Source organism: Staurois parvus, unplaced genomic scaffold (genome assembly GCF_062004578.1).
Source record: "Staurois parvus isolate SC_StPar_1 unplaced genomic scaffold, SC_StPar_1.0 ptg000445l, whole genome shotgun sequence".
Taxonomy (NCBI): domain Eukaryota; kingdom Metazoa; phylum Chordata; class Amphibia; order Anura; family Ranidae; genus Staurois; species Staurois parvus.
In genome coordinates, this window is record NW_028318241.1 from 7,874,738 (window position 1) to 7,893,181 (window position 18,444).

The 18,444-nt window shown below is 50.1% G+C and overlaps 10 non-coding genes and 2 pseudogenes across 10 annotated transcripts; all 12 read right to left on the reverse strand.

The window, feature by feature from the left end:
- Window positions 1-199: 199 nt before the first annotated feature.
- Window positions 200-363, reverse strand: LOC149453807 (U1 spliceosomal RNA). The gene has a single exon (XR_016314469.1). It is a non-coding gene; the product is annotated as a U1 spliceosomal RNA (small nuclear RNA).
- Window positions 364-876: 513 nt separating this feature from the next.
- LOC149453808 (U1 spliceosomal RNA) lies at window positions 877-1,040 on the reverse strand. The gene has a single exon (XR_016314470.1). It is a non-coding gene; the product is annotated as a U1 spliceosomal RNA (small nuclear RNA).
- A 517-nt stretch (window positions 1,041-1,557) lies between these two features.
- On the reverse strand, window positions 1,558-1,721 carry LOC149453809 (U1 spliceosomal RNA). The gene has a single exon (XR_016314552.1). It is a non-coding gene; the product is annotated as a U1 spliceosomal RNA (small nuclear RNA).
- Window positions 1,722-2,170: 449 nt separating this feature from the next.
- LOC149453810 (U1 spliceosomal RNA) lies at window positions 2,171-2,334 on the reverse strand. Its single transcript, XR_016314545.1, has one exon. It is a non-coding gene; the product is annotated as a U1 spliceosomal RNA (small nuclear RNA).
- A 520-nt stretch (window positions 2,335-2,854) lies between these two features.
- LOC149453811 (U1 spliceosomal RNA) lies at window positions 2,855-3,018 on the reverse strand. The gene has a single exon (XR_016314471.1). It is a non-coding gene; the product is annotated as a U1 spliceosomal RNA (small nuclear RNA).
- Window positions 3,019-3,467: 449 nt separating this feature from the next.
- On the reverse strand, window positions 3,468-3,631 carry LOC149453812 (U1 spliceosomal RNA). The gene has a single exon (XR_016314568.1). It is a non-coding gene; the product is annotated as a U1 spliceosomal RNA (small nuclear RNA).
- Window positions 3,632-4,080: 449 nt separating this feature from the next.
- LOC149453813 (U1 spliceosomal RNA) lies at window positions 4,081-4,239 on the reverse strand. The gene has a single exon (XR_016314624.1). It is a non-coding gene; the product is annotated as a U1 spliceosomal RNA (small nuclear RNA).
- A 5,570-nt stretch (window positions 4,240-9,809) lies between these two features.
- Window positions 9,810-9,973, reverse strand: LOC149453814 (U1 spliceosomal RNA). The gene has a single exon (XR_016314557.1). It is a non-coding gene; the product is annotated as a U1 spliceosomal RNA (small nuclear RNA).
- A 527-nt stretch (window positions 9,974-10,500) lies between these two features.
- Window positions 10,501-10,664, reverse strand: LOC149453815 (U1 spliceosomal RNA). Its single transcript, XR_016314618.1, has one exon. It is a non-coding gene; the product is annotated as a U1 spliceosomal RNA (small nuclear RNA).
- A 5,554-nt stretch (window positions 10,665-16,218) lies between these two features.
- Window positions 16,219-16,350, reverse strand: LOC149453816 (U2 spliceosomal RNA; annotated as a pseudogene).
- A 346-nt stretch (window positions 16,351-16,696) lies between these two features.
- LOC149453817 (U1 spliceosomal RNA) lies at window positions 16,697-16,860 on the reverse strand. Its single transcript, XR_016314581.1, has one exon. It is a non-coding gene; the product is annotated as a U1 spliceosomal RNA (small nuclear RNA).
- Window positions 16,861-17,382: 522 nt separating this feature from the next.
- On the reverse strand, window positions 17,383-17,525 carry LOC149453818 (U1 spliceosomal RNA; annotated as a pseudogene).
- Window positions 17,526-18,444: the final 919 nt, after the last annotated feature.

Sequence of the window (18,444 nt, forward strand, 5' to 3'; positions counted from 1 at the left end):
GGGGGCTGTTCCTACAGAGTTGGCGATTGTCCTGTAGCAGAAATGGGGAGTGAAGTCATGCACGGAAGAAGCCATTTGGCAAGGGATGCAATGCAGGTGCAAAGAGGCTAGAGAGAAGGGAGCAGGAGCTGAAAGAGCAGCCCACCCGGTGTGTCGTCAGACAAAGCTTTTAGCTGAACTATCATTGACCAGAAAGAATCAGGGGAGAGCGCGAACGCAGTCCCCCACTACCACAAATTATGCAGTCGAGTTTCCCGCATTTGGGGAAATCGCAGGGGTCAGCACAGCCGGAGTGCAATGGTTGAGCCTCGCCCTGGGAGAACCACCTTCGTGATCATGGTATCTCCCCTGCCAGGTAAGTATGAGTTGGAAGGGACCGGCTAGTGCTCCCCGGTTGGGGCCACGCTTTGTCCACGTTATGGGAGCTTTCTGGGTATCTGTCAGAGCTAGGCCACAGAGCAATGCACATCTGTGTAAAGAGTGGAGCAGGAGTGTTGTAGTTTTTTTTTTTTTTCTTCTCTTCTTCTCCCCCCCAATGTCTGGAGAGACGCAAAGGAGTTGCGAAATAGTCCCAGTGTAAACTGCGTCAGCGCATGTATTTGCATAGGAGGCGGCCCTTAAGCATCCATCAGCAGCGCAAGCTTCCTGCCACGAAAGGAAGCATAGGAATATGGCGCAGCGGGAGGGGGCTGTTCCTACAGAGTTGGCGATTGTCCTGTAGCAGAAATGGGGAGTGAAGTCATGCACGGAAGAAGCCATTTGGCAAGGGATGCAATGCAGGTGCAAAGAGGCTAGAGAGAAGGAGCTGAAAGAGCAGCCCACCCGGTGTGTCGTCAGACAAAGCTTTTAGCTGAACTATCATTGACCAGAAAGAATCAGGGGAGAGCGCGAACGCAGTCCCCCACTACCACAAATTATGCAGTCGAGTTTCCCGCATTTGGGGAAATCGCAGGGGTCAGCACAGCCGGAGTGCAATGGTTGAGCCTCGCCCTGGGAGAACCACCTTCGTGATCATGGTATCTCCCCTGCCAGGTAAGTATGAGTTGGAAGGGACCGGCTAGTGCTCCCCGGTTGGGGCCACGCTTTGTCCACGTTATGGGAGCTTTCTGGGTATCTGTCAGAGCTAGGCCACAGAGCAATGCACATCTGTGTAAAGAGTGGAGCAGGAGTGTTGTAGTTTTTTTTTTTTTTCTTCTCTTCTTCTCCCCCCCAATGTCTGGAGAGACGCAAAGGAGTTGCGAAATAGTCCCAGTGTAAACTGCGTCAGCGCATGTATTTGCATAGGAGGCGGCCCTTAAGCATCCATCAGCAGCGCAAGCTTCCTGCCACTAAAAGAAGGAAGCATAGGAATATGGCGCAGCGGGAGGGGGCTGTTCCTACAGAGTTGGCGATTGTCCTGTAGCAGAAATGGGGAGTGAAGTCATGCACGGAAGAATCCATTTGGCAAGGGATGCAATGCAGGTGCAAAGAGGCTAGAGAGAAGGAGCTGAAAGAGCAGCCCACCCGGTGTGTCGTCAGACAAAGCTTTTAGCTGAACTATCATTGACCAGAAAGAATCAGGGGAGAGCGCGAACGCAGTCCCCCACTACCACAAATTATGCAGTCGAGTTTCCCGCATTTGGGGAAATCGCAGGGGTCAGCACAGCCGGAGTGCAATGGTTGAGCCTCGCCCTGGGAGAACCACCTTCGTGATCATGGTATCTCCCCTGCCAGGTAAATATGAGTTGGAAGGGACCGGCTAGTGCTCCCCGGTTGGGGCCACGCTTTGTCCACGTTATGGGAGCTTTCTGGGTATCTGTCAGAGCTAGGCCACAGAGCAATGCACATCTGTGTAAAGAGTGGAGCAGGAGTGTTGTAGTTTTTTTTTTTTTTCTTCTCTTCTTCTCCCCCCCAATGTCTGGAGAGACGCAAAGGAGTTGCGAAATAGTCCCAGTGTAAACTGCGTCAGCGCATGTATTTGGCGCAGCGGGAGGGGGCTGTTCCTACAGAGTTGGCGATTGTCCTGTAGCAGAAATGGGGAGTGAAGTCATGCACGGAAGAAGCCATTTGGCAAGGGATGCAATGCAGGTGCAAAGAGGCTAGAGAGAAGGGAGCAGGAGCTGAAAGAGCAGCCCACCCGGTGTGTCGTCAGACAAAGCTTTTAGCTGAACTATCATTGACCAGAAAGAATCAGGGGAGAGCGCGAACGCAGTCCCCCACTACCACAAATTATGCAGTCGAGTTTCCCGCATTTGGGGAAATCGCAGGGATCAGCACAGCCGGAGTGCAATGGTTGAGCCTCGCCCTGGGAGAACCACCTTCGTGATCATGGTATCTCCCCTGCCAGGTAAGTATGAGTTGGAAGGGACCGGCTAGTGCTCCCCGGTTGGGGCCGCGCTTTGTCCACGTTATGGGAGCTTTCTGGGTATCTGTCAGAGCTAGGCCACAGAGCAATGCACATCTGTGTAAAGAGTGGAGCAGGAGTGTTGTAGTTTTTTTTTTTTTTCTTCTCTTCTTCTCCCCCCCAATGTCTGGAGAGACGCAAAGGAGTTGCGAAATAGTCCCAGTGTAAACTGCGTCAGCGCATGTATTTGCATAGGAGGCGGCCCTTAAGCATCCAGCAGCAGCGCAAGCTTCCTGCCACGAAAGGAAGCATAGGAATATGGCGCAGCGGGAGGGGGCTGTTCCTACAGAGTTGGCGATTGTCCTGTAGCAGAAATGGGGAGTGAAGTCATGCACGGAAGAAGCCATTTGGCAAGGGATGCAATGCAGGTGCAAAGAGGCTAGAGAGAAGGGAGCAGGAGCTGAAAGAGCAGCCCACCCGGTGTGTCGTCAGACAAAGCTTTTAGCTGAACTATCATTGACCAGAAAGAATCAGGGGAGAGCGCGAACGCAGTCCCCCACTACCACAAATTATGCAGTCGAGTTTCCCGCATTTGGGGAAATCGCAGGGGTCAGCACAGCCGGAGTGCAATGGTTGAGCCTCGCCCTGGGAGAACCACCTTCGTGATCATGGTATCTCCCCTGCCAGGTAAGTATGAGTTGGAAGGGACCGGCTAGTGCTCCCCGGTTGGGGCCACGCTTTGTCCACGTTATGGGAGCTTTCTGGGTATCTGTCAGAGCTAGGCCACAGAGCAATGCACATCTGTGTAAAGAGTGGAGCAGGAGTGTTGTAGTTTTTTTTTTTTTTCTTCTCTTCTTCTCCCCCCCAATGTCTGGAGAGACGCAAAGGAGTTGCGAAATAGTCCCAGTGTAAACTGCGTCAGCGCATGTATTTGGCGCAGCGGGAGGGGGCTGTTCCTACAGAGTTGGCGATTGTCCTGTAGCAGAAATGGGGAGTGAAGTCATGCACGGAAGAAGCCATTTGGCAAGGGATGCAATGCAGGTGCAAAGAGGCTAGAGAGAAGGGAGCAGGAGCTGAAAGAGCAGCCCACCCGGTGTGTCGTCAGACAAAGCTTTTAGCTGAACTATCATTGACCAGAAAGAATCAGGGGAGAGCGCGAACGCAGTGCCCCACTACCACAAATTATGCAGTCGAGTTTCCCGCATTTGGGGAAATCGCAGGGGTCAGCACAGCCGGAGTGCAATGGTTGAGCCTCGCCCTGGGAGAACCACCTTCGTGATCATGGTATCTCCCCTGCCAGGTAAGTATGAGTTGGAAGGGACCGGCTAGTGCTCCCCGGTTGGGGCCGCGCTTTGTCCACGTTATGGGAGCTTTCTGGGTATCTGTCAGAGCTAGGCCACAGAGCAATGCACATCTGTGTAAAGAGTGGAGCAGGAGTGTTGTAGTTTTTTTTTTTTTTCTTCTCTTCTTCTCCCCCCCAATGTCTGGAGAGACGCAAAGGAGTTGCGAAATAGTCCCAGTGTAAACTGCGTCAGCGCATGTATTTGGCGCAGCGGGAGGGGGCTGTTCCTACAGAGTTGGCGATTGTCCTGTAGCAGAAATGGGGAGTGAAGTCATGCACGGAAGAAGCCATTTGGCAAGGGATGCAATGCAGGTGCAAAGAGGCTAGAGAGAAGGGAGCAGGAGCTGAAAGAGCAGCCCACCCGGTGTGTCGTCAGACAAAGCTTTTAGCTGAACTATCATTGACCAGAAAGAATCAGGGGAGAGCGCGAACGCAGTCCCCCACTACCACAAATTATGCAGTCGAGTTTCCCGCATTTGGGGAAATCGCAGGGGTCAGCACAGCCGGAGTGCAATGGTTGAGCCTCGCCCTGGGAGAACCACCTTCGTTTTCGTTTTCGTTTTTAAATAACTTTATTGAAGCAAATCATAGTATACAAGTTCAAAATTCAAAGTTAAGCATAAGGATTGGTACAGATTTCACTTTACATACAAACCATTCTGTTATTTCATTAATACATCACATTGAAAGTCTAGACCAGGTTTCTTTGCACCATAGTTTACTTTTGTGTTTGTGATTTTTCTCATCAAGCAAAACGTATAAATGCATTACACTAAAACTCAAAGATATGCATTCTCTGACTGGTACCTCGTAAGAATTGAAAATTATTTTGTTTCGGACTTTCCACAAAGCTTCTTTGAATGAATTAATCATTTTCCATAGGATTACAAATTTATCCCTTGGTATTGTTTCCACCTTTCCATAAAGAACCAACTCATAATCTACATCCTTAATTCCCGACACCCGTTCTAGAAGCGGTTTTACCACCCTCCAGAGCTCTTTGGCATAAAAGCAATCCCACAGAAGGTGCTTTACTGTCTCATTGGATCCACAGGAGGACCTTGGGCACTCAGCTAATGGTACCACACGTCTTTTGTGCTGAAAAACTCTGGTAGGCAGACACTCATGAACACAGGCCCATGCTAAATCCTTTTGGCTATTAAAGAGCTGTTTAGAGCTAACTTTTGACCAAATAGATTTGGCCTCATCTTCTGGGATTTGAGTGATAGGGACCAAGGTCTCTGCAGCACTAAAATACAGTTTCAGCTTTAACTTGTTAGAGAGATCTCCCAGTGTTTTACCTTGCAAGTTGAAGTCAGAGATGATGGTTGACAAAAGGCTATAAAACCATGGAGGGTGAAAGCAGAATGGGCTCTTCAGCGATAAGTCGTACCAACCATGCTTCTTAAACGTAAACCCTACTGCGTACTTTAGAAAAAAAGACCAAAAAGCATCCGTATTGTAGGCTTGAAGACATAGAACCAAGTATTTTGTTTGCAAAAAGCGCTTTATATTCGGCATACCTTTCCCACCTTTCTCTGGGGGTTTCATCATGTATATTCTTTTTAACCTCTCCATCTTTGAGCCCCAGACAAATAAAAAACACGTTCGGACAACTTGAGTCAAATGCAAATCTGTTGGAGGGAACGTGAGAGCTATGTACAGTAAAATAGGCAACAGAACCATTTTAATCAATAAAATCTTCCCTTCAATAGTCAACTGTCGCATTGTCCAGCCTATAACCTTCCTGTTTATCCTTTCCGTGACCACATTCCAGGACTCTTCTCCATCATTCTTAGAAGTAAAAATAGTGCCCAAGATTTTGATCGATTCCTTCTTTTGAAGTTGGCAATCTAAAGAGGGCTCCCAATTCCCCACTTCCATCATACTGCTTTTATTTACATTTAATTTAAATCCCGAAGCGCCACAAAAATATTCTGTTCTTCTAATTGCTCTTTTAACAGATGCGGGGTCAGTGCACAATATTGCAATATCATCCATGTATCCAGTTACTTTTACCTGCAGCCCTCCACTACCTGGCACATGGACTCCTCTGATCACCTTATCTTTCCTGATGGAGCATAAAAGTGGCTCAATGGCACAGACAAATAGTAATGGTGATAAAGGGCATCCCTGCTTGACACCACACTTCAAGCTAAACCCATCTGTCATGAAACCATTGACTAGAACCTGACTGGTACATTTGTTGTATAATGACTTTAAAGAGGACAGGAAGCCAGCTGGAATACCCATTTTGCGCAGAACATTAAATAAATACTCATGTGATATGCGGTCAAACGCTTTTTCAAAATCTAAAGACAGAATTGCCAGGCGTTGCTTACGGTCTTCAGTGTACCAAATAGAATCCCTAATAAGGTTGGTAATGTGGTGAATTCTACGCCCCGGGATACCGCACACCTGGTTACTATGGATCACTCTGTCTATCACTCTTTTCAGCCTGTTTGCTAAGACTTTGGAAAAGATTTTATAATCCAGGTTTAGGAGTGTTATAGGCCTCCAGTTCTTTAATTGGGCTTTATCTCCCTCCTTTGGAAGCAGAGTAATGATTCCTCTCCTCCAAGAACGGGGCAGCTCCATGCACAGAAAACATTTACTAAAGAGGTGTAACAAATCACTTTTCAAAATATCCCAAAACCGCAGGTAAAATTCAATAGGTAACCCATCCAAGCCAGGTACTTTCCCTTTTTGAAAACTTTGGATGGTTCTTAAAAGCTCATCTTCAGTTAAACTCTCAGTTAGGGCCTCTGCATCATCTTGGTTCAAAACCATAGTTATATCCTTGAGTGTGTCATTCATGAAATCAGCATCAATATTTTTAGTGTCATACAGGGATTGATAGAAGGCAAAAACTTTTCCCATGATGCCACTCCTGGATTTCTCCCCTTCTATTTCTGTTATTATTTCCTTTGACATGTGGATTTTCCTAAAGAAGTATCTAGTACATTTTTCATTCTCCTCTACATGCTGTACACGACTTTTAAAAATGACCTCCTTTGCTTTCTCCTCCAGATCTTTTTTAATCTTCTCTTTAGCTGCAGCTATGTAATCAGCTACATCGCAACCAATTGCTTTAAGTTTATACAGAGTTTGTAGCTGTGTATTTAAATGATCAAAAAAATCCCTTTTTGCTTTAGCTCTTTGAACCCCTAATTTTATGAAAAAACGTTTAATTCTCTCTTTTACTATATCCCACCATGTCAGAATATCCAAAGTGTGCAACCTTTCTGTCTGCCATTCCTTAAAAACCTTCCTGAAATCTTCATACACTTTCTCACCTTCTAGCAAGGAGCTATTCAGCTTCCAAAAGCCCCTTCCCACTTTTTGCTCAGCTGGGCTTGAAACTTTGAAAATCACCACCTTGTGGTCTGAAATCACATTTTCTTTGTGTGTGCAGGACAATGGCAATAAATACTTAGCAGCGAAAATATAATCAATTCTTGACCCAGCATCTTTACCTTTCCATGTAACCCTCTCAGTTAAAGATGTGTTTTTATTGAGGGTCGTAAAGACATCTTTAAACTTTAAATCTGTTAGAATGGTTTTTAGAAGGTTGGCTGATCTATCAGTAATCCTACCACCTGAGCCGTATCTGTCTGTGGGATTTAAAGCACAGTTAAAATCACCTGCTACAATCATTGGTTTAGTATTTGCCATAAGGACATTCAAAGTTTCAAACATCTCAATACGATCTTTTGGGTGTGGCGATGCATACACATTTAAAAGATTCCACTTGATCCCATCAATAATAGCAGTAACAAACAAAACTCTCCCTGGCACAATTTCTTGGACATGCTGAATCTTGGCTGGCCCTTTAAAAAGAATAGCAACTCCTGCATTCCTATTCACATTGCAGCCTGACCACACAGAAGGGCCATGAGTCCAGTCCTTTGCAAAGGTTTCATAATTGCTCCTGTGTGGTATAGCACATTCTTGCAGGAAAAACACACTTACATTAAAGGCCGCCAAAAAGTTAAACACAGTCCTTCTTCTTAGCTGGCTCTTTATGCAGTGCACATTAAAGGATAAACCGTTCAAAACAGCCATGGTGAAATAAAGAAAAAGTTCTTAAAGGGGACTTACTGCAAATCCATACTGTTCTCAGAGGGATCCATTCCCATCACCTCAGTCAGTTGGTGGACCAGGTCAATGCTCAAGAAATTCTGCCCAGGAGATGCCAGACCGACTGGGCTAGTAACAGTCTCATTTCCAAATAATAGATCGCTCGGCATATTATCCACTGGAGAAAGACTGGACTCCATATTCTCTAAATCATTGCCGGCAGGGAACTTTACAACCTCCGCCCATGACCTCCCTTCAGCCTTTGTTTGTACTCCAACAACACTCGCTGAGCCCATCCGTGGTTTCTTGGCCTTTGATTCTGCAGCATGATCCGGATGATCACCAACAGTAGACTCACTCTTTTCCAGTAACTGCTCTCCTTCTCTGGATCTTCCATGTAGCTTTACAATCACATTTGAACACTGCTCCTCTTCCCGTGCTCCCTCCGATGTTGTAGCCTCCATCTCCTCCAAAACAGCCGCTACCTCCTCTTGCATTGGGTCGGGGTGTGGAGCTGAACTTTCTGTTTTGGCAGGTTCTCTTGCTTTAATAGTGCCAGAAGTCAGATCACATGTAACATTCCCCAAATCGCCAGCAGTGGGTGCTGGACCAGCACTTTCCTCAATTTTAGCAGATGGCTCCCCCTGAGAATCAGCTGCTTTTCCCGATTTGTCAGGGTTGTTGCGGTGCGGGCAGTTTGAATAGACATGGCCCGGACGAAGACAAAAATTACAACGCTTTTCTTTGGGACATATCACAGTCTCATGCTCAAAGGAGTCACAATTCCTGCACCTGTGACTCTCCTTGCATAACTCAGTTGAATGGCCATACACATGGCATATGCGGCAAAAACTGGCCATTCCATCAAAAGATAAGTCCCCGTTATATTTTCCAATGCTAAAGCGTGCTGGAGGAAAAATGCCTTTTTTAAACGAAACAAGGTATTTCCTTTTCCCAGTCCATAACCCAAACTGGTTGGTAATTTTGTGTAAAAATTTTACCTTCTCGCAAAATATGGACAGCCAGCTGGTAATGTCCTCCTGAGGTATATTTGGGTTGTACATTTTCACCACAAGCGATCGCAAATCCTCTTCCTCATAATGTGGGGTGACTTTTACACAGTCCAATAACTGGTGGTTTTGATACTCCTGCAGTTTCCTGACAAACTCCGAGCAGGTCCTCTTATTTACAAAAGTGATATCATAAACTCCTCTGATGTGGTAATCCTGTAGAGCAAGAATCTTGTCCGGCGTCAACTGGAACAAACCAAAGAGCAAATCTTTGACAATGTACTCCAAGCCTTTTTCTTGTCTCTTCTCTGTTTCAAACTCCATTCTGACAGAGTTATTAACCCGCGCATAAGCCGGAATTTTCACGTTTCTGGCCGCCGCCATAGCAGAGCTTCACCTTTCACTATCAGCAGAACTGAAGATCACAGGAAAACTCAGCAACCAGCCCACACTCCAAAGAGCAGAGCTAGCGATACACTACAAGCAGTGAGAACCACCTTCGTGATCATGGTATCTCCCCTGCCAGGTAAGTATGAGTTGGAAGGGACCGGCTAGTGCTCCCCGGTTGGGGCCGCGCTTTGTCCACGTTATGGGAGCTTTCTGGGTATCTGTCAGAGCTAGGCCACAGAGCAATGCACATCTGTGTAAAGAGTGGAGCAGGAGTGTTGTAGTTTTTTTTTTTTTTCTTCTCTTCTTCTCCCCCCCAATGTCTGGAGAGACGCAAAGGAGTTGCGAAATAGTCCCAGTGTAAACTGCGTCAGCGCATGTATTTGCATAGGAGGCGGCCCTTAAGCATCCAGCAGCAGCGCAAGCTTCCTGCCACGAAAGGAAGCATAGGAATATGGCGCAGCGGGAGGGGGCTGTTCCTACAGAGTTGGCGATTGTCCTGTAGCAGAAATGGGGAGTGAAGTCATGCACGGAAGAAGCCATTTGGCAAGGGATGCAATGCAGGTGCAAAGAGGCTAGAGAGAAGGGAGCAGGAGCTGAAAGAGCAGCCCACCCGGTGTGTCGTCAGACAAAGCTTTTAGCTGAACTATCATTGACCAGAAAGAATCAGGGGAGAGCGCGAACGCAGTCCCCCACTACCACAAATTATGCAGTCGAGTTTCCCGCATTTGGGGAAATCGCAGAGGTCAGCACAGCCGGAGTGCAATGGTTGAGCCTCGCCCTGGGAGAACCACCTTCGTGATCATGGTATCTCCCCTGCCAGGTAAGTATGAGTTGGAAGGGACCGGCTAGTGTTCACCGGTTGGGGCCACGCTTTGTCCACGTTAGGGGAGCTTTCTGGGTATCTGTCAGAGCTAGGCCACAGAGCAATGCACATCTGTGTAAAGAGTGGAGCAGGAGTGTTGTAGTTTTTTTTTTTTTTTTTTTTTCTTCTCTTCTTCTCCCCCCCAATGTCTGGAGAGACGCAAAGGAGTTGCGAAATAGTCCCAGTGTAAACTGCGTCAGCGCCTGTATTTGCATAGGAGGCGGCCCTTAAGCATCCAGCAGCAGCGCAAGCTTCCTGCCACGAAAGGGAGCATAGGAATATGGCGCAGCGGGAGGGGGCTGTTCCTACAGAGTTGGCGATTGTCCTGTAGCAGAAATGGGGAGTGAAGTCATGCACGGAAGAAGCCATTTGGCAAGGGATGCAATGCAGGTGCAAAGAGACTAGAGAGAAGGGAGCAGGAGCTGAAAGAGCAGCCCACCCGGTGTGTCGTCAGACAAAGCTTTTAGCTGAACTATCATTGACCAGAAAGAATCAGGGGAGAGCGCGAACGCAGTCCCCCACTACCACAAATTATGCAATCGAGTTTCCCGCATTTGGGGAAATCGCAGGGGTCAGCACAGCCGGAGTGCAATGGTTGAGCCTCGCCCTGGGAGAACCACCTTTTTGATTGAAAAGATACTTTTATTGCAGAAGCATCAAAAACAACATGTTACGTGTAATCGGGGTACATCTCACCCTGTACTGCGACGCAGCGCACCACATAGCAATACAGTTCCAAACATACGATAAATACATTCAGGCAAATAAATACATTCGCTCAGCGGTATGATGCCTGACGTGATGTGCACAGAGGATGAATCCCCCGGATCACCACGTCATGCATGACGCCGCTTACCCCAAAAACTGTAGCATCCTAATACACTATACATTTCCTAGTCACTATGTCATGCACGAAAAACGATAACTGAAAAAGAAACACTATCAACAATAGACATCGGGTGTGTGGGGGGGGGAAGGGGAGGGAAGGGGGAAACACAGGCCCGAAGCTTTATTGAAGGGACAAAGACACGCAAGGGGGAGTAGGGGGAAGGGGGAAATCTTCAGACGTCCTCTTCCTCCTTAAAGTCCAACAAGGAATAGTCTCTGAGCAGACTGAGGATCAGTCTGCGGCAGTCCTCAATGGACATCCTCTCCCGCTGGTGGATGAGGCGCTTTCTGGCGCACCATAAAGCGTCCTTAAAACAGCACAGCACCCGCCAGGCGCCGTCAATGTCCTCCAAAGAAAAAGTTCCACAGAATAGTCCATTCAACACCCCAAAGTGAGTGATGGCTGTCTGTGGCACAAAGTCCTTGAGTTCAGGTTCCAGGGCCCCCAACAGGGCCTGAGCAAATGAGCACTCCCAGAAAACGTGGTAGGACGTTTCCTCATGGATGATGCAGAAGGGGCAGTGTCTGTATCTGCTCAGGTTCCTGGCATGCATAAATGTCCTGAGAGGCAGTCCCCCCTGGATAGCCATCCATGCCAGGTCTTTGTGCCTGTTGGTGAGGATGTTGGAAGAAACATTCCTCCAGACCACCTTGCAGGTGTCTGAAGGCAGGCCTGGAACCGACTCCAAAATGTCGCTGGCTCGGATGAGCTTGTAGATCGTCTTTGGCTTCCACAAGTCCGGCTTGACTCCCTGCAGCCCTTGCTCCCTGATGAACTTGAAGGTATCCAAGTAGAACCAAGGAGTGTCCCAGTTGTAGGGGATGGAACTATCCCAAGTGTCCCACCCCAGGGACCTCCAGAGAGGCAACAGGAAGAAGCGAGACATTGCGTTCCCGCCAGAGTCCGTAGTCCGTCTTGGCAAAGTTCTGCGGACGCAGTTGCAAGCAAAGAACACCCTCAGCTGGGTGGCGATGTCGGGCACGCCCTTACCGCCCTTGAGGGGTTCCTTGAACATGACTGCCCGCTTCACTCTGTCCATCTTGGAGCCCCAGATGAAGTGAAACACCGCCCTGGTGATGGCCTTGCAGGTGTTGACCCGGGGGGGCCAGGCCTGGGCGAGGTACTGCAACACAGGGAGAATCTCGCTGCGGAGTACCAGTGTCTTCCCTTCGATGGTGAGGTCTCTGAGGCTCCAGAGTCCAAACTTTTGGCGCATCTTGGCCAGTCTCTCCTCCCAAGACTTCAGGGCTGCGCCCTCGGCACCAAACCAAACTCCCAAAATCTTCATGAAGTCTGTCTTGATGCCAAAGGGCATGGATGCAGAAGAAGGCAGGAACCACTTTCCGAAGAGCATGACTTCCGACTTCCCGCAGTTGACCTTTGCCCCCGAAGCTTGGCCGAAGTCCTCGCAGGTCTGGACGAGCAGGTCGATGGAGCGCTGGTTGGCACAGAACACCGTCACGTCGTCCATGTAGAGCGAGCACTTCACTTCCCGTCTGTCTGGTCCCGGTGCGGTGATTCCCTCGATCTCTGGATTCCGTCTGATGCATTCGGCGAAGAGCTCTATACAGCAAACAAAAAGCAGAGGTGAGAGAGGACAGCCTTGTCTGACCCCGGAGAGAACCGGGAAGGGGTCAGTCTTCCAGCCGTTCACCTGCACGGAACTACAGATGTCATTATACATGATGTCAACATATGAACAAAACATTTCCCCGAGACCAAACCTGCGCAGGGCTCTGCACATAAACCCATGGGAGACACGGTCAAAGGCCTTCTGATCAAGACTGACCAGGGCCGCGTGCACACGGCGGTCCTTGATGTATTGGACCGTGTCCCGGACAAGCGCTAGGCTGTCCGCAATCCTGCGGCCAGGAATGCCACAAGTCTGATCCGGGTTGATGATCAGTCCGATGACAGCCTTCAGTCTGTTCGCCATGACCTTGGCGAGGATCTTGTAGTCCACGTTCAGAAGAGAGATGGGATGCCAATTTTTCAAGTCACATCTCTCCCCCTTACGCTTGTACAGGATCGTGATCATCCCCTCCCTCAACGAAGGAGGCATCTTGCCCTCCACCACCATCTCCTCGTACAGCTCGAGCAGGTCCGGGCCCACGAGATCCCACAGCGCTACATAGAGCTCCGCTGGGAGACCGTCGCAGCCCGGGGTCCTGCCTTGCCTAAAGGATTTAGCGGCAGAGTGCAGCTCCTCCAACGTCAAGGGGGCGTTGGTGGCCGACAAACCTGCAGGATCAATAGTGTTAGAGATACCTGACAAGAACCTGTCGGCCGCTTCCGAGTTTGTTTCTTTAGGGGAGTAGAGGTCGGAGTAGTAGTCGCTGACCACTTCCATCACGGCCTCCTTCCCCTTCTGGAGTGTTCCAGTCTTGTCACGCAGCTCCGACAGGGGTGTGTGTCCTGAGTGGAGTTTCCTGAAAAAGAAAGAGTTGCACTTCTCACCTTTCTCGAGATGCTCCACTTTGGCACGGAAGACAATGTGCCTGGATTCTTCCTCAAAGTGCTTTTTCAAGCACTTCTTGGTGTCCTCCAGGTCTTGCCTCACGTCCCAGCCACAGTGGTGAAGGTCCTGCAGGGACTGCAGCTGACGCTGCAGCCTCCTGAGTTCCTTCCTCCTGGCACACACTTGCTGGCGTCCCCTGGCCTGAAAGAAGCTGCGCAGCTTGACTTTCACGAACTCCCACCAGTCGCTGACCTTAGGAAAGAAAGACTTCTCCTCTCGCCAGGCACCGTAGATTTCCCTGAGCTCCGCTAGCAGTTCCTCATCGCCCAGCAGGGTGCAATTCAGCTTCCAGGAGCCTGGGCCCGGGGCAAAGCCCTCTCCCAGATCACCCTGAAAGTGAATGGCCCTGTGGTCAGAGAAAAAGCAGGGAACCATGGAGAACCCGCGGTGCCTGACTGCCCTGGAGGTGAGCACAAAGTCAATCCTGGAGCGCACAGATCCATCGGGGCGGCTCCATGAGTAGTTCACGGAACCGCGCCCCACGGATCCCACTGCGTCTCGCAGGGAGGCCTCTGCAATCATCTCCCGGAGCAGCTTCGAGGTGGCGTCGAGTTTTGCGTACATGCTGGAGCTGCGCCCATCCTCCTCTATCGGACAGTTAAAATCACCGCCGATTACTACTGTTCTCGTTGTGGCGAGTTGCGTCCGCAGGGTTTGGAAAAGTTCCAGCCGCGCGTTCTTCTCCGGGGGAGCGTACACGTTGATGAGCCTAACGGGCTCCCCCGCCCACGAACCATCTATGACCAGAAGGCGGCCACAGACGAGCTCATGGACGGAGTCAACAGTGAAACGTCTTCCCCTGATAAGAACCGCAACCCCTGCGGACTTGCAATCGCCACCCCCAGACCAGTAGGAGGGACCATGGGTCCACTGGGAGGACAAATGAGTGTACCTCCTCAGAGGGGGAAGTGCGCACTCCTGAAGCATGTACACATCACTCTGCTGTGTGGAAAGAAAGGTCAGCACAGTCTGCCTCCTAGACACGTCCTTTATGCTCCTCACATTAATGGAAAAGATAGATATCTCAGCCATCCTGGGAAAGAGATGAAGGGGTTAGTCGGCAGGGGCTGTGCTTACCTCCCCTGGGGAGGGGGGGCGACCTCTGTGACCTCTGCAGCCTGACAGGTGTCCTGGCCCAGACCAATCTGATTAAGGACCTCGTTGAGGACCTCATTGAAGTCGGTGGAGAGATCTGGTTCCGACTGGGTCAGAGCCATCTCTTCCTCCACCTCTTCTTCCTCCAGCGTGTCGAGGTCCTCCCCCACGGGGTCGGGGCCTGCGGCATTCTGGAGGACGGCAGGCCGCTTGGTGGCAGAGGAGGTGTCCTCCGCCGCCGGGCTGGCCTGCTCCTTCTTCCGCTTCCTGTACCCCGCCGCAGAGTTGCTGACAGGGGTGACAGGGGGAAGGGGCGGGAAGTCCTCCTGGGAGGACAGGTCCGGGGGGGGTGGGACCGGGGCAGGGGCAGGGGGGCAAGGGGGGGTAGGGGCAGGGGGACCAGGGGCCGAGGGGCCGGGGGCCTGGACAGAGGGACCAGGGGCAGGGGGACCAGGGGCAGGGGGACCAGGGGCAGGGGCAGGGGGACCAGGGGCGGGGGGACTAGGGGCAGGGGGACCAGGGGCAGGGGTACCTGGGGCCTGGGGGGGGTTCCTCTTACCCGGGTCCTTTGGAGGCTTTTGTGGCGCTGGTTTGGTGGCCGGGCCCTTGCTCAGGGCCCCGGCGTACGTCCTGCTTCTTTCTGGGCAGTCTCTGTAGACGTGCTCGGACCGTCCACAGAGGTTGCAGGTTCTGGACCTTGGGCAATCCTTGGTCTCGTGACCTGCAGACCTACAGAACCTACAAGAAAGCACACTGCATTCCTTACCCTCGTGCCCCGGCTGGCCGCACTTGCGGCATGACTGGGGTAGGTCTGGGTAGTGTAGGAGTCCTGATGACGATCCCAGGGAGAAGCATTGTTGCAGGTGTTGGAGATCTCCAGCGGGACCATCTCTTAGTAGCCTGCAAAACACAGCCCACTTACCAGTCCAGAAGCTGTTGGTGTCTAGTATCCGGACTGGGTCCTTCAACACGACACAAAACCTTTGGAGGTAGGTGGCTATGTCTCTGCCGGGGACGTGAGGGTTCCTCATGGACACCGTGATCCTTCTTTCGTCCCTTTGAATGGGAGAGTTCGCAGCGAACTTTCGGAAGAGGGAGTCGGGTCCAGCGGTCTTCACTGCCTCCCAGTACCTTCTGCACACCTGTAGGGAGACAAATGTGACAAGGAACAAACCTTTCATGAATGACTGCACCGACAGGGTCTCTGCTTTGCTAAATCCTTGTTCAAGGATCATTTTCTTGCCAAAGACTTCCGGGGTCATCTCCGGGATTCTGCCGTCCACCTCTTTCAGCCGCAGCACGACTGTCTGCTTCATCCAGGGCTCCAAGGGAGGGAGACCGTCTGCAGGGCCGGAGCGGTCTGGAGTGGAGGTGGAGGCGGAGGGGGCTTCTCCCGGGGTCTTGGCAGTGGTGGCGTTCTGTGGCTTCTTCACGGTCTGTTTCTTCCCCATCTTGGCGCAGAGGAGTTCTCAGGAGGGCTTCCCAGAGATCTTGGTCGGGTTCCTTCTCCTTCTTCTTCCTTGGCGGCTTCACTCTCGCTTGCTTAGCCTTTGAAAAGGCTATTGAGCGTCTACTGCCCGGAGGTAGTAACGCAGAGTGAACAAGGGGGGGGAAGATCACAAACTCGTTCTGTGTGGGGGCTAAGCCTCAAACCCAATAGCAGCAAGTAGGTGAAGCCGAATTTAATCGACGATCCTACAAGGCCGAGAAGAGGGTACCCCACACAGACCAAAAGCTTGGATAGATTCAAGTGTTTCTCAACGTCCTAGCTGGAATCCGGGACACCCCTAAAGGCAAGGTCGATACTACACTTGATCTTAGCCAAAAGGCCGAGAAGCGATGTCTGGAGAGACGCAAAGGAGTTGCGAAATAGTCCCAGTGTAAACTGCGTCAGCGCCTGTATTTGCATAGGAGGCGGCCCTTAAGCATCCAGCAGCAGCGCAAGCTTCCTGCCACGAAAGGAAGCATAGGAATATGGCGCAGCGGGAGGGGGCTGTTCCTACAGAGTTGGCGATTGTCCTGTAGCAGAAATGGGGAGTGAAGTCATGCACGGAAGAAGCCATTTGGCAAGGGATGCAATGCAGGTGCAAAGAGGCTAGAGAGAAGGGAGCAGGAGCTGAAAGAGCAGCCCACCCGGTGTGTCGTCAGACAAAGCTTTTAGCTGAACTATCATTGACCAGAAAGAATCAGGGGAGAGCGCGAACGCAGTCCCCCACTACCACAAATTATGCAGTCGAGTTTCCCGCATTTGGGGAAATCGCAGGGGTCATCACAGCCAGAGTGCAATGGTTGAGCCTCGCCCTGGGAGAACCACCTTCATGATCATGGTATCTCCCCTGCCAGGTAAGTATGAGTTGGAAGGGACCGGCTAGTGCTCCCCGGTTGGGGCCACGCTTTGTCCACGTTATGGGAGCTTTCTGGGTATCTGTCAGAGCTAGGCCACAGAGCAATGCACATCTGTGTAAAGAGTGGAGCAGGAGTGTTGTAGTTTTTTTTTTTTTTTTCTTCTCTTCTTCTCCCCCCCAATGTCTGGAGAGACGCAAAGGAGTTGCGAAATAGTCCCAGTGTAAACTGCGTCAGCGCCTGTATTTGCATAGGAGGCGGCCCTTAAGCATCCAGCAGCAGCGCAAGCTTCCTGCCACGAAAGGGAGCATAGGAATATGGCGCAGCGGGAGGGGGCTGTTCCTACAGAGTTGGCGATTGTCCTGTAGCAGAAATGGGGAGTGAAGTCATGCACGGAAGAAGCCATTTGGCAAGGGATGCAATGCAGGTGCAAAGAGGCTAGAGAGAAGGGAGCAGGAGCTGAAAGAGCAGCCCACCCGGTGTGTCGTCAGACAAAGCTTTTAGCTGAACTATCATTGACCAGAAAGAATCAGGGGAGAGCGCGAACGCAGTCCCCCACTACCACAAATTATGCAGTCGAGTTTCCCGCATTTGGGGAAATCGCAGGGGTCAGCACAGCCGGAGTGCAATGGTTGAGCCTCGCCCTGGGTGAACCACCTTCGTTTTTAAATAACTTTATTGAAGCAAATCATAGTATACAAGTTCAAAATTCAAAGTTAAGCATAAGGATTGGTACAGATTTCACTTTACATACAAACCATTCTGTTATTTCATTAATACATCACATTGAAAGTCTAGACCAGGTTTCTTTGCACCATAGTTTACTTTTGTGTTTGTGATTTTTCTCATCAAGCAAAACGTATAAATGCATTACACTAAAACTCAAAGATATGCATTCTCTGACTGGTACCTCGTTAGAATTGAAAATTATTTTGTTTCGGACTTTCCACAAAGCTTCTTTGAATGAATTAATCATTTTCCATAGGATTACAAATTTATCCCTTGGTATTGTTTCCACCTTTCCATAAAGAACCAACTCATAATCTACATCCTTAATTCCCGACACCCGTTCTAGAAGCGGTTTTACCACCCTCCAGAGCTCTTTGGCATAAAAGCAATCCCACAGAAGGTGCTTTACTGTCTCATTGGATCCACAGGAGGACCTTGGGCACTCAGCTAATGGTACCACACGTCTTTTGTGCTGAAAAACTCTGGTAGGCAGACACTCATGAACACAGGCCCATGCTAAATCCTTTTGGCTATTAAAGAGCTGTTTAGAGCTAACTTTTGACCAAATAGATTTGGCCTCATCTTCTGGGATTTGAGTGATAGGGACCAAGGTCTCTGCAGCACTAAAATACAGTTTCAGCTTTAACTTGTTAGAGAGATCTCCCAGTGTTTTACCTTGCAAGTTGAAGTCAGAGATGATGGTTGACAAAAGGCTATAAAACCATGGAGGGTGAAAACAGAATGGGCTCTTCAGCGATAAGTCGTACCAACCATGCTTCTTAAACGTAAACCCTACTGCGTACTTTAGAAAAAAAGACCAAAAAGCATCCGTATTGTAGGCTTGAAGACATAGAACCAAGTAT